The sequence below is a fragment of the Sycon ciliatum genome, chromosome 1 (assembly GCF_964019385.1).
Source record: "Sycon ciliatum chromosome 1, ocSycCili1.1, whole genome shotgun sequence".
Taxonomy (NCBI): Eukaryota; Metazoa; Porifera; class Calcarea; order Leucosolenida; family Sycettidae; genus Sycon; species Sycon ciliatum.
In genome coordinates, this window is record NC_088643.1 from 34,295,355 (window position 1) to 34,309,449 (window position 14,095).

A 14,095-nucleotide genomic window follows, 5' to 3' on the forward strand; every position below is an offset into this window, starting at 1 on the left:
TCACTGTCGCGTCGTCCGTAGTCCTCCATCCGCAGTGGGCTAGCTACCCCTCGGATGTGTAGAGTTTCAGCTTCAAAGCAGCCAGAGTTTGGAGGCACCCGTCGGAGGCGCCCAGCTGGTGCTCTTGTCAAATTTGCTTCGTGGAACGTCAGGACTTTAGTGAACATCGATGGCCCGGTTTCAACTGCTGCTCGTGGAAAGCGCGTCGTGGAAGACAAGAAAATCAACATCGTTGTCAGTGAACTTCGTCGGTACGAAATAGAAGTGGCTGGATTCCAGGAGTCGAAGTGGTTTGGTAAAGATATATTCCGTGTCGAGGATGCAATTGTTCTCACGTCAGGTCGCGCCATCCCAACGGACGATTTCAAACGAGGCGAAGGAGTTGGAGTCGTACTACGCGGACGCGCACAGCAAGCGTTCGTAGCAGGGGGAAATCAGTGGTCTGCTGTCTCATCGCGTGTCGCACGCTGCAAGCTAAAGTTCGGTGACATTTGGGTCCACGTCGTGGTGTGCTACGCACCGACTTTCCGGTCCAGTCGCGATGCAAAGAACGATTTCTTTGACTCTCTTCAGGAAGTTATTCTGTCCGTACCCACCCAGGACTCCTTGATAATCTTGGGAGACTTCAACGCTAGAGTTGGAGCTGAAATCTGTGACGATGGCTGGTATGGAACACGTGGCCCACATGGTGTTGGCACTGTCAATGAGGCTGGCGCTGAGCTTCTCCAGTTTTTAGCGTGCAACAGCCTTACTGTGTGCAACACCTGGTTCATGAAACGTAACATCCACAAGTGTACCTGGCAACATCCCCGCTCGAAGCGGTGGCACTGCATCGACTATGCAATGGTCCGGGAACAAGACCTGTCCAACTGCATGGATTGCCATGTCATCAGGGGAGCTGAGTGTAGTACAGATCACAACCTTGTGTGTCTCACATACCGCATCCGCTCATCTGCTTGCCACAAGCGTGCAAAAAGACCTGTCAAGTTTGATGTGCAACAACTTGTCAAACACTCCTGCATGACGGAAGCGCAGAGAGCTGCAACCTGTAAAACTCGTGAACAATATGCGACGTCTGTTGCGTCAGAGTTACGATCCTGGAATCATGATGGCTGCGTTGAGGACAAATGGTCTGCCGTCAAATCTGCTATCGTCACCAGCGCTGAGAAGCATCTTGGCCGTCCACGTCGTCGCCAGCCTGATTGGTTTGAAGCGTGTGCTGATGTTCTTGCACCTATGCTGGATAGCCGCAATGCCTTACATCGCAAATGGCTCGCCTCTGGTTCTGACGCTGACAGGCGTCGCTTTGTCGAGGCTCGTGGCAAGTGCAGAACTGCCGTGCGTAACGCAAAGAGTGAGTGGATTGGACGTAAAGCTAATGTGGTTGAGTCAAGTCGGTTTAGTGGCAAGCACGCATGGTCTGCAATCCGTGATATACAGAAGTGCTATTCGGGATTATCACCTATCTCCATCCCATCCATCCGTGGCAGTGACGGAGTTATCTGTAGCTCCCAGGAGGGGCAAGAGAAATGCTGGCTGCAGCATTTTGCCCGTCTATTGAACGTTCGCAGCACCTTCGATGCTACCATCTTTGACCACATTGAGCAGCGTGAAGTTGATGAGTCACTCGGCCAACTTCCCTCGCTAGAGGACCTCACTATGGCTATACGCCAGCTGGCTAATTGCAAGGCTCCTGGCTCATCTGGAATTGCACCTGAACTGCTTAAAGCTGGTGGTAAACCATTGCTTGAGGCTCTGCTTGATGTTATTCACACTGCATGGACCAACGGAACGGTTCCCCAGGATTGGCGGGATGCCCAACTCGTCCCGATTCCCAAAAAGGGTGACTTGACCAACTGCAACAACTGGCGCGGCATTGCCCTCCTAGATGTCGCTGGCAAGGTTTGTGGCCGTCTCATTCAGGACCGTCTCCAACTTGTCGCGGAACAAGAACTTCCAGAATCCCAGTGTGGCTTTCGCCCTGGTCGCGGCTGCGCTGATGCCATCTTTTCCATTCGCCAGCTCATCGAGAAATCGTACGAGCACCGTCAGAAGCTGTTCTGTGTCTTCGTAGACCTGAAGAAAGCATATGATTCCGTACCACGCCAAGCACTCTGGCTAGCATTGGGGAGGCTAGGCATTCCTGAAGGGCTCCTCAATCTAATCCAATCGTTCCACGAGAGCATGCAGGCAGCTGTGCGCGTCGGTGCCAGCACTACCGAGCCGTTTGCGGTCAACAATGGCCTCCGTCAAGGCTGTGTGATGGCCCCAGTACTTTTTAATCTGTACTTCGGTGTTGTGCTTGAGCGGTGGGCACAAATGATGCAGGACAGCGACCATCCACCTGGCATCCCCATCCAATTTAGCATCAATGGCAACCTTTTCTCAAAGCCCGCTCGCCAGTCTACTGCCGCAATCATCAACGACATTGAGTACGCAGATGACGCGGTCTTGCTCGCTGAAGACCGCCCTGGTGCTGAGAAGTGCCTTGAAACATTCTGCACGGTTGCCTCTTCCTTTGGCCTCTGCGTCAACGCTGCTAAAACGAAATTTCTCGTGGCAGGTAGCCAAGTCAACATGCCTGATAGAGCCGATATGAACGTCAACGGTGATACTGTGGAGCACGTTCCATCCTTCATTTATCTGGGGTCCGTCGTGACACCGGATGCCCGCTCCTCTACTGACGTCAGTCGCCGCATAGCTGAGGCTTCCAAAGCCTTTGGAGCTCTTCTTCCAGTCTTGTCGGATCGCTCGCTGTCATTAGTCAGTAAGCGAAAGCTATACGTGGCCTGTGTCTTGTCCATTTTGCTGTACGGCAGTGAGTGCTGGACGCCCTTGAAAGCTGATAGTAGACGTTTGGATGCCTTTCATCATCGCTGCATCCGCACAATATTAGCCATCCCTCGCAGTCAGCAGCAATCCGATCGCATCACGTCTGCGCAGTTACGTCGTCACTGGGGTGACCCAGTGCCACTCTCTGTTAAGATGCGCCATCGTCGTTTAGAGTGGCTTGGTCATGTGGCTCGGATGTCGGAGGACCGTGTCCCATTGCAGCTGTTGTTTGGTCGTTTGTTGGCTGCGCGCCCCTTCTGCGGTCCCAGGCGTAGGTGGAGAGACGTTGTGGCTACTGACACGAAGTCCATTCCAAACTGGTTTGATTGCGCACAAGACCGGTCAGCTTGGCGAGAGCAGGTTCTGGTTTTTCAGCCTCCTCGGGCAGTAGAGAAATCCGTACTCTGCTCATCTTGCAACCGGGCTTTCTCTCGTCCTCAAGACAAGGCACGGCACAAGTGTTTGGCTGAGCGCCAACTTCCCGTCCACCAACAGCGTGGTTCAGCACAGTGCGTCAGTTGCTGCCGATGGTTCCGTAGTAAGGGTGGGCTTGCAGTTCATCGCTGCCAGCCTGCACTCCCTGAACATGCAGATACGGCATTGACGGCGTCTCTCGCTAGTTGCTGCTTCCAGCATTGTCAACGCTGCAATCGCTGCTTCAAGTCCCGGGCTGGTTTTAACCGCCATAACTGCAACCGTGGAAAACGTCTTGCTGCAGCCGATAGGGAATCACTGCCGCTGATCTGCATGCATTGCCCGAAACGTTTCCGACGACAGCAAGATTTGACGAGGCACCAGAAGTCCTGCCAATGACGGTGCACTCCAAACTCTGGCCCCCTCCGGGGGTGACATTGCCCAATGGGCAGTCATGCTATAGTAGTAGTAGTAGTGTGTGTGTGTGTGTGTGCATGTGTGTGTGTGTGTGTGTGTGTTTGTGTGTGTGTGTATGTGTGTGTGTACATGCGTGGATGTGTGTGTATATGTGTGTGTGTGTTTCTCGTACATGTGTGTGCGTGCCTAATTCTGCTTGTTCCTGTACAGCTTGCCTGTGCAAATCGTCTCGTCTACCATTCCAAGTGATGAACATGGCTTCATTGCGTATTTTGCACCGTCTTTGCAAGTCACAATTACACTTACCGTGGTGTGACAGAATACTACGGTTGTACACATCCAGTTGCAGCTCAAGCCAGAAAGCAGCCAGCATTCTGCTGGCGTACGTGAGCAACGGTTGCTGTTGGAATTGTCCATTGCAGAGAACAGCTTTACTGACCTGCCATATATCACGTGATCCAGTCCATGCAGCCGGTAGACCTGTATTGATGGATGCAGCAGCTGTCCTGCATTGTGACTATAGACCTTTGAGGGTTTCAGGGATATGGATTCTGCTCGTGCAATATTGCCTGTGATCATGGTGATGGCCGCCTAGTAGCTAGCCCAGCAGATTTATCAGAACCAGCAGATACAGCAGCTGAGCCAGCCATAGCTATCACTGCAACAGACTCGGCAGGAAGAGCAGTTGCCATTGCAGCTAACACTGCAGCAGACACAGCGGCAAGAGCAGATGCCATGGCAGCAACCACTGCAACAGATGCCATGGCAGCAACAACAGTGGCCATGGTAGCAGCAAACACCGCATTTGCTGCACCAGGCAGTGACTGTATTCGTTTGAAAACTAGTGGGCAGACTGCTCACAGCAGCAATGCCAAAGATGAGTCAGAGCGGCTCAGTCTTCAGCAGCAGTAAGCAGCAGTAAGCAGCAGTAAACAGCATGCAGTGCACTTCGCAAAGTGAGCACCTCAGCAAGAAAGATGTTGTTTTTCTTCCTTTTTTCCACACACCGAGCAGCAGTGGGAGTGTTGCATCACTGTTTGCACATGCCAATGGACAGGTTCGAAGTATGTGAGCCTATGGTATCCATCAAATCACTGAAAACGTTTTGACATCTCTGCCTTTCTGTCATACTTTGGCGAAAGCTTAATTTTAGTTTCGACTCTCAGACCCAGATTCCGTCTGTTGGAGTGCGCATCCAAGATGGGCTATAGCTGATAGCCAGTTATTTGTACTTCGAAGTAGAACGTCAGTACCGTCGTTCAATGTTATCGCATGAGCTGAGTGTCAGGTAACTGATGGTAGTGCACATTATAACGTAACTCGTAGTTCCTTGGTCCTTTTCTTACTTTAATTTATTTCCATATTATTGGACTCAAGAGTGCTATGTTGCAGCTAGCCCATCATGACAGCGCTGACTTTTTGGGTCCAGTTTTCATATAGATTCATACACATTTGGGTGTTTTTTCCTTCACAGCATTTTGACACTTCGTTCGACCTGTGGACTACGGCGAATTATGATTGCGAAATTGTGGAATTATGCTTCCATGGATGCTCGCACAATGCTCGCAAACTCTTTATAATATAAACGATTTTGCCAGCATTATTTATTATGCTTTGTAACTGATCCTTTAGAAAGCTTTGGGATGCGGGGATATTTTATTCAGTGTGTTGTAATTGTACGTATGGAGCCCATGGAAGTTTGGAGAATTGCGTTTGTAATAATAACGTCGTGCTTTAGGAAAGCAGCCGCCAGGTGATGCGCTGCAGGCAGTCACTGCAGCCAGTCCCTTGTGTGAGCACTGGTTTGCACGAAACCCGGGCAAACATTACTAGTACAGGCAGTAGTGCAATACCAGGGTACAGGTCTGCTCAAGACGGCCAGTCACGTCAAAACTACATCATTCATTGTACTGTCTGTCTGCGTGTGGCTGAGGTTGTTGGTATGTCCGTTGGCTCTTGGTTCCCAGTACTCAGGCATAGGTAACTGTCTTGGCTGTTGTGTGCCAATGTACTCCATGTGGTGTAGACCAGGTGTGCATTGGTGGTCGATTCACATGGCTTTGCAGGTTGTGTGGATTGGTCAGTTATCTGGCGCTAGTCTTGATCTGTCTCATTCAGATATTGTCCGCTATCGTTGCTATAAGAGAAAACCTGTGGGTGAACATCTGGTGCATTTGCAGATTTGCGTGCTTCTCTTGCTACGTGCGTATACACGGTACATGGTAGACTACATGGTGTGTATACATTATAATCATAATAATATTAATCATTGAAAACCCAGAATCGATTTCTTGTTCCTATCATCAGTGGGAAAAATACGGAACTAAGGATACAACCAAAGAAACTGAAGTTAAGTACTGTAAATAATAATCATAATAATGATAATAATCATCGCCGAAGTCGCACCCACTACTTCGTAATGATAATAATCATAATAATAATATAAATCTTTATTTTACATGTACTTCAATACTACAATTCTACAGTCATTTCTACAATATCCCGGCGGCATATGATAATAAAGCATTATCTCTACGGAAACTATAATTACAATAATAAGGCCACCCAGAATTAATTCGTTGTTTTGGGTCACTTCACTCATCAGTACCAGGGTCGGTCGGCGTTTTTCTTTTTTCTTTTTTTGGTTTCTGCCATGCAGACTATGGGCGCATTTGATTACACACATTTCGGTCAATTCTAGAATTAGTTATGGTGGATGCACGGTTCGATTACCCAAATTCCATCGTCAGAATTGACGGAATCCAATTCCATCACACCCCTCAATTCTGAAGAGAGGGTGGAATTGCTAATTCTCCAGCCAGAATCGATGGACTTGGCATACACGCCATGCTAGGTCCAAGTACGCACGAGGTGTACGGGATCCCACGTGATCCCCTTTTACGGTTTTTAAGTGTAGTCGTTCGGTTACATGGCCGCAATCACGGTTTATTCTGTTCATTCGAGATTTATATAACCTGTGTCCAAAATACAACCCGAATGTTGGCTACTGTCATAGCCTAATGTATGTCTACAGCATTGGGTTCATTTTATGTACATGTATGTAGAATCCGTAACCATTCTGGCCATAGGGGCTCCACCTGTGTCATAAGGCGGCAGCACCAAAAGAAGAAAAAGAAGAAAAAAGAGAATCTAAATGCACTCATAAACTAGCTGCCTATACCTATCACGATCAGCAGCAACGAGAGAGAGAGAGAGAGAGAGAGAGAGAGAGAGAGAGAGAGAGAGAGAGAGAGAGAGAGAGAGGCAGAATTGTACGATTAATTGATCAGTCTTTGATGCTGGTGAACCGAATTGATTGTGACCACGGGGTCTTTCTTGATCCCGGCACCATTCCATCCAAGAAATAGCTATCATGATGCCTAGCCGCATGTCCAAACCACTTCAACTTGATATGCTTTTAAAGTTGAATCAAGGCGTGTGAACGGGCCAATATCATTTTTTTGACTTTCTGCAGTACTGACTGATTTGTGCGATGATGATAGTATTTGATGCCAAGCAACTTACGCAGATACCTGAGCTCAAAAGCTCTAATTTTATGATAGCTTGTGAGATGGCTAGGGGTAAGCGGATTATTCCGGCAAAACTTTTGGCAAAATCAGGTCCTTTTTGAGAATGAGCATAAAATGACACCCGAAAAACAAGGGCAGATGCTCAATGAGGCTGTTATACACACCTGCTAGTGAAGGCATACTTTTTGGCATAATCAGGTCCTTTTGAGAAGGGGCATAAAATGGCATCCGAAAAACAAGGGCAGATGCTCAATGAGGCTGTTATATATACACACCTGCTATTCAAGGACCATACATGTACGTTGCGCTTCTTGTCGATTATTATTATTATTATTATTATTACACCATAGCTCAGTGGTTAGAGCATCGCTAGCTACAAGCGAGGGTCCCTGGTTCGAGTCCTGGTGGTGACAGTCAATTTTTTCTTCAGACTTTTCCCGTTTGTCTCTTTCCCTCAAACTAGTGAAGATTATTATTATTATTATTACTTGGTCCGCGTCAGCAATATTGTCGCTTATCTTTCGACAATTTGAACTTAGACTTTGGACATGAACGCGTGCACTTGAAGTGATAAAACTTGGTGCGATGGACGGTAAGGTATAGAATGACAACTAGCTGCGAGGAATTTATTGACCAAGGAAGGGTTCCTACTTTTTTCGGTCCTCCTCGTCGCTGCTCTCGTCGCTGGCGACAAATATTTTTGCTCGGGATCGACTCTCTTGCTTTTGCAAGCTCCTCTCTCTTCCTCTCCGCTGCCTGGCTATTTTCTAAAGAGAAGTCGATCGTGACGGTCGCCTTCTCAATAGGACTTCGCGTGGGCAGCACGACAGCCTGTATGGTTCAAATCAGACGCCGTTCTTTGCAAGATTTTATTTTGAACGACGACTACGCGTACAGTACTTGCAAATCTCCACGATGCGCTGGATACTCCGAGCGTTGAGCTGGAGGTAAGGGAGCTGCGATCTCAGCTTGATGAGCGATCCCTGAGGTGAGCGATCTCGGCCGTTCAGCAAAATGGAGCTGATTCCGAGCTGATTCCGAGTAGCCGATTACTTTCTTGTGGCTTGCGCTGCTCTTGCCTGCACAGCGTAAAAAATAATCTATTAATGCGGCGCTGTATCAATCAGAATCGCCCACCTTTCGCTCTTGAAATCCACTCGAACTCTAGCTAGACCTTTCAGGTACTAGCAAACTAACTTGCTAACCAAAATTGGGATGAAATGGGCTGCCAAGTAAGCATTGGCTATATATAAACAAAGCTGAAAGATAAGCGACAATATCGCTGACGCGGACCAAGTATTATTATGGGGGGGGTGGCTTTATTGGTTTTGTGTTTGTATTATGCAGCATCCTGGGTCATTTAAGACCATGGGGAGTACTGCTGTTGTATGTGAAGAAAATATAATAAGGGAGACTGAGAAAAAAAGAAAGAAAAAAGAGAGAAATACTGTGAACAGCAAATCTACAATGATGCATGTACAATCTATTATGCAACTAATCTGCGAGAATGAGACTTAACACAAGCAGGTACAGTAATAGCAAGAGAGGTAAATCAGAAAACAAAATCCGTTGAAAAGTAACCGTCATCAAATCTGAAATCGAGCCCTTCAGCGACACAATAGCACTGAAGGCAGCAGTATAATTCTTCTCATTCAACATCAGTGAAGCACCGTCAAAACCGGTGAATGGCGGCTGATGGTATTATTGTTGTCTTTGTTATTGGCAAGTGATTATTATTATTATTAGAGAGGTTCCGGGGTACGATTTTCCGTGCTAAAATCCGTATGGGCGCTACGGATTTTTTCCAGGCGTGCTCCATACGATTTTTCGGCACGGAGAATCCGTGTGGACTGGCTTTCATACGAACCATATTTCGTATGGAGATTTTGCGCCATCGACCATCGGGTGCAGAAAGATTTTTCGCGTACAAATTTGGTACGAGAAACATCGATTTTTCGCGGGAAGTTTTGATTTCGGTACAAATTTTCAAAATAAAAAGGCATAGCGCGGGAATGTGACGTGTTTGCGATCGTAACCTAGGCAATGACGGCAAACACATAAGTTCCGTACCCCGGAACTTTTCACTGCTCGAAAACGACGTATAAAAAATCCGTAGAGCCTCCACGGATTTTGGCACGAAAAATCGTACTCCGGAACCTCCCTAATATTATTATTATTCTGTCCCTCCTGGAAATCACGATTCCACGGACGCAACAAATTTCGCGATTTCCCGCGTTTTTTGTTGTTTTCTGCACTTCTTTTGACATTTTTCTGCACTTTTCACGCAGTATACAGTGCTTTCCATGATCCTGCTTGTAGCTTATTTCCACAGTACGCAAATAGCGATTCTAAGGATACAACAAATTTCGTGACTTGGCCCAAATCCGCAATTTTCTGCCAATAATTCCGGGAGTTCCTGGCAAGTTCCGAACTTTTCGCCGCATTTTTTGTTGTTTTCCACCGCAATTTCTTGCACAAGTTTTCGAGGATTTTTTCCGCAAATTCCCGCAGGGACAGATTATTATTATTATTACTTCAAGTACCGGTATATGCATTTCCGCGGCAATGTCAACCGCACAATGGCAACCCACATATTCGCATATGCCGGAAATAGAATGTTCTGCCAAAAACATAAATCAAATGGCATCATATAATTATATCCGTTCTGTGTAATCCAGTCAAGAGGAACATACGACTATGTTGATTAGGAATGATAAAAAAAGGTCAGTGTTTGGTTGTGAATTTGGTATTCCTCTTGCATAATTATTATTGTCCTGTACTTCCACAAAGCTCCCAGTCCACATCATGAGAATGGTCTGAGTCCTTTATTCATGACGATTATAATTATGTTCTTTTGGTCTTTCTAGTGAAGCGTATAAAAAACATAATTGGCTGTTTTCTCGAGCATTCTGCAAACATCCGCTAGAGCATAATCTGCTCATTTCCAGAGCATATACCGCTTACCCCTAGAGATGGTCCAGGTCTGGCAGCCATAGAGCACAGTAGCAAGAACAGATACCGAGCGTATTTTTTACTTTTTAATGCTAATAACTGGGCTATTATTGTGCATGCACCTGTCTAAGTGTAGATCTACAGGCAAGAGTACATAACCCCTGGGGTTATCATGGATGCTCTTCGTAGATCTACAGGCTTACGCGCATGCTATGCAGTACGGTAAATTCATGCCAGGGAGTCGTTAAAAACCGGTATTTTTTTACGACTCCCTCATTCGTGTAGTCATAAAATTTATGGCAAATTCTGGCACCATATTGGTTACCATGGCAGCAAAGCGAATTTTCCTTGCATTTTGGGTGAAATTTTGAATTTATGACAACAATTCGGCGATATCCTTTGACTTTTGCATGCGAAGTTTAATAGGGCTTGAAAGTGCTACGTCACAGCATAGCAACAATTTCAAAAATTCAAAAATTGGATCCACTTGGATCCAGTTTTTGTATGGATCCAAGCACATTTCAAGCCGTCTTACTCAGTCCGTGCGCCAGACCCTGTTTTGGCCCGATTTTTATTTTCTGCGCGGGAACCATACATGCAGACGTTATGCAGGGAAAGATGACGACGCCGGTCAGTAAATTGTTGGTCGATTTGTTGCCTACCTCGAGGCCAGTCGGTGAAATGAGGGCTTCCTTCTTCAAGAAATATGTTGCCAGTCGTTAGTCGGATGCCACTCGTCTTCTAAACATCGTACTTGATGCAACCAGCGCAGTTGGATGGACGGGAGGCGAGGAATTTATCGTTTTCGATTTTCACCCTATTCTGGGTTGCCATTACATTGCAGCTGGCAGCACCACGAGCGAATTTTTTGCACAAGGGAGACTAGGTGAATTCAACTCCTCAGAGATATCGCCATGACAGGGTAAGGTTATTTTAGCCCTGAAATTGTGTACAAACCAACGGCACGAAATTATGGAAATATTTATTTTTTCGCAATAATTGCATGTTGGTTGAAAAGATGTAGCCATCTTTGTATTGTGGCATCCTGGCGGTGTATTTCGTAACTATACTGCATGACAATATTATTTATGAGAAATGGCAGCGATTGTGAACAATGTACAATCAACAGCATTGGCAAAATTGATGCAGAGCTGTACGGTACTTTAGTACAATTTGCCTGTATATTGAAATTTTACACACAATGCATGAAACAGAAGAGCAAAATTATTATTGACTTATCAATTTATAGTTAGGACATGAATATGAAACCCATGACCAATGCCAATGACCCAGGGTCTGTGCACCTGCATTCAAATAATTATATAAAAAATCCCTTGTGGCATAATCATGTACTCTGTGCATACACATGCTTGGGGGGCGATACTTGCTGCTTTACATGGTGGAAATTGTGGTGCTATGCTGCTTGGTATGTGTGTGCGTGCGTGTGTGTGTGTCTGTGTGCGTGTGTGTGTGTCACTGTGTGTGTGTGTGTGTGTGTGTGTGTGTGTGAGTCTGTGTGTGCACACTTCACTTTCCGGCTGTGTATTGATGCCTATGTAGATATCACCATGATCAACAGGGTCAAACGCTTCCAGCGGACAACAGTGGATCACCTCATTTCTCCCACTGGAGTGGTCCTAGCTTGAAGTGATGTATGACTTTCAATTCTATTGACTAGCCTTGAGGCATGTACCAAACGTCAGCATGTCTGTGATATCAATACATCACACTTACATTTGAAAGCTATATGCTGGAAGGCAGTCAAGTGGGCTTTTCGTCAAACACAACCCTACCAATAAAATGAAGGCAACGGGCAGAGACCACTAATGGTAGGGCCACACCAGGTGGCTGTGCCAGTGGGGAAGACCCAGTTCAACAAGGTGTTATTTCAAGTTTGATCGGAACAGCACCCTGGTCCAAATCCTCAATATCAGTGAATCTTACTGGTCCATGTGGCTGCTGCCTTGACTCGTGATGCCTACGATTGGATGCAAGCTGCACGAAGTATGTTGCAAAGAAGAGTACAATGGATCTTGAACTTGGCACGAGAGGCGTGCACTTCGTTGATAACAGCAGAACCTTTGCATGACTATCATAACACTCTCCTTATTGCAATATTTAGCCAATGCTCCATTTTGTTGTAGCAGCTACCACACAACTACAAGTATGCATTCATTACCTGGCTGTCTTGTATAAACTTGTGAATGCAATCACGTGATGCTTTGTGCACATATGCTCCCATACTTTAGTGGATGTGCGCGTGTGTGTGTGTATGTGTGTGCATGTTTATGGGTGTGTATGTTCGTGCACGTACGTACGTATACATGTCTGTGCGTTTACATGTACATGCAGACGTGTGTGGGTCTGTCGAAAAAAGCGCATGAAAACGTGATGTATGTACGGGTGTATGGTAAACGTATTATTTGCTCCATGCGGCCGCCGTGAATGAAGGTACAAGACTTTATGTGTCATAGCTTGTGGCGGTTGTTCTGTACATAGTAGCAACGTATCCAGGCCATCCGCAGATGCCATTTTTTCACTTCAATTCTGCATTGGCTCGGGTGCTGTGTTTGTAGTGTCATCCTCTCTGCATGAATTATTTATATTTCTTTCCCACCTCCGTACTGTATTTGGCTTGATATTGTTGCTGTTGTACATACAAGTATAGGCACATGCATTGATCTACGAGGGTTTGTGTTTGGAGCTCCAGCAACCTGTTGAGGTTCGTGTTGTTTATAAATTCGTGGTCTACGGATACAATGGTCTGGCTGGTACATCGCAGAATACTAGGACCCCTTGAACGATTCTGTCGGTCGTTCCTAAGTTCACCAATTGAAGACATGTGTGTCTCAAAATGTGTCAAAAATACAGTGTTGACAAAACGGTTGGTACCACCGCTGTCGGATATTTTGCACAAGCCAAAATTGGAGGATGCACTGTTGGCTAATATCTCTTTCTAAATAAATAAGCAGGAAATAGCGAAACCCTTGTACAAACCAACGGCACGAAATTATAGCATGTTCAACCAAAATATCAGCGACATAACGAAAACGCAAGCGACGAGCGAGAACTCAACTTCTCGATATTTGTTATCGCCACGGACAAAACTTAGGGCAGAGAACAACTATTAGGTTGGATTTCGACAACGATCTGAGACAAAGAACTCACGGGGGACGTAAACCAAAGGACGACGAAGGAGACGCCATTGAGTATTCGTCTCGCGATATCTTGAGAAAACTGCGAAATCTGGCAAATCTGGAAAATAAAAGTGCAACTTTTAGACGACTTTTTCTGAACTGGCGCACGGACTGTACTCACAGCAAGGTGATGTAACCAGTGAAACTGACTGATTTGGCTACTGGGGGCGGGGTTACAACTGGGGCGAAGTAAAAGTCACCCCTGCATACGACATGAGTGGGTTGCTATGCACCCACATACTGAGGCAATAGCAAAGTCACACCTTAGTGGATCCAAAATAGAAATCTGATGTCAACTTAGTACTCCCTGGCCGTTTTTGACGTCATCACTTTCAAGAGAACAAGTATAGTTGCAGTACTAGTACATGTAGTACAGTGCTGGCAACTGAAATCCGACCCCTGAGCGCCCGCTCAGGGGGTCGAATTTCAGTTGCCAGCACTGTTGTAGACCTACAACTACAAGGTCAATGATTATGATTGTACTGAGTCCGTACTGCATCATGAATGCATGCACCCCGGCCCGATCGATCCGAGACTGGCGGGAAGCTGTGCAACGCACATGCGTTGATGTTCGCATTGATTGGCATGTGCTGCATCATGCATGCATGCACCCCGATCCGAGAAAGGCGGGAAGCTATGCAACGCACATGCGTCGATGTTGGCATTTGCATAGGCTCTGTATGTATGTATCGTCACACGTACACATACATACATACAGTCATCATTGTACTACAGTGCTGGCAACTGAAATCC

At 46.3% G+C, this 14,095-nt stretch overlaps 2 long non-coding RNA genes across 3 annotated transcripts in view; both read left to right on the plus strand.

Annotated features, from left to right (window-relative positions):
- Positions 1–5,308, plus strand: part of LOC135823840 (uncharacterized) — a 28,473-nt gene extending 23,165 nt beyond the window's left edge. For both annotated transcript variants that reach the window (XR_010554776.1, XR_010554777.1), the window contains exon 5: positions 3,874–5,308. This is a non-coding gene — a long non-coding RNA (uncharacterized LOC135823840). The remainder of the gene's footprint in view (positions 1–3,873) is intronic.
- Positions 5,309–10,630: 5,322 nt separating this feature from the next.
- On the plus strand, positions 10,631–12,393 carry LOC135806948 (uncharacterized). The gene is made up of 2 exons (XR_010551365.1): positions 10,631–11,067; positions 11,706–12,393. It is a non-coding gene; the product is annotated as an uncharacterized LOC135806948 (long non-coding RNA).
- The last annotated feature ends 1,702 nt before the right edge of the window (positions 12,394–14,095 follow it).